Source organism: Euprymna scolopes, chromosome 15, assembly GCF_053919585.1.
Source record: "Euprymna scolopes isolate OS-2025 chromosome 15, ASM5391958v1, whole genome shotgun sequence".
Taxonomy (NCBI): Eukaryota; Metazoa; Mollusca; class Cephalopoda; order Sepiida; family Sepiolidae; genus Euprymna; species Euprymna scolopes.
In genome coordinates, this window is record NC_136496.1 from 81,896,885 (window position 1) to 81,897,616 (window position 732).

General features: G+C 38.0%; 1 pseudogene; it reads left to right on the plus strand.

The window, feature by feature from the left end:
- Positions 1-257: 257 nt before the first annotated feature.
- On the plus strand, positions 258-384 carry LOC145294438 (U2 spliceosomal RNA; annotated as a pseudogene).
- The last annotated feature ends 348 nt before the right edge of the window (positions 385-732 follow it).

Sequence of the window (732 nt, forward strand, 5' to 3'; positions counted from 1 at the left end):
CATTAAAAATCGGCCTTATGCCCTTTTCTTAGCCTTTTGGCCAAGATCAAAGTGTAGTATCTATTCCGGTAGATACTGCAAGCAAATACTATATGTGGGGGCAACCCCACATATAAGACCTTGATCAATGTAGGGACAACTCTTCATACCAATTGTCACTATCCAGCTCCCCTACTCCGCAGGGAGTTGTTCCCCCTCACTCCTCACATTAAAAATCGGCCTGGTGCCTAATTTGCTCGGTGGAAGAGCAAATAAATACCCTTTTTTTGGCCTTTTAGCCAAGATCAAAGTGTAGTATCTGTTCTTACTACATGCTGTACTTATTGTGATATAAAGTGGGGAATCACTTTTCTGTATTAATTTAATGTAAAATGATCACCCACTTTACAACCAGTCAGTCTCAAAACCAAGTCATCCTCCAGATCATTAAAGTGGTTTTTGAAGGATTCCAGTTATTTTTTTAGCATTCAAGTAATCCTAAGGTCATTCAATTCATCCTTAAGTTTATTAAAGTCATTCTAAGTCATTTACTTTTTATTTATTTAAGTCATTTCAGCCCATTTTTCGGTCATTTTAATTTATCTTTACGAATTTCATGTCAATCCTACATTAACGCATTCATTCATTACCGAGAGCACGCGACTAATGGCTATCGGCCTTGTTTATATACGGATTAGATACAATAATAGAAGTCCGTGCAAGGTAGCCACAACCGCTAAGTGAGCCGACAAG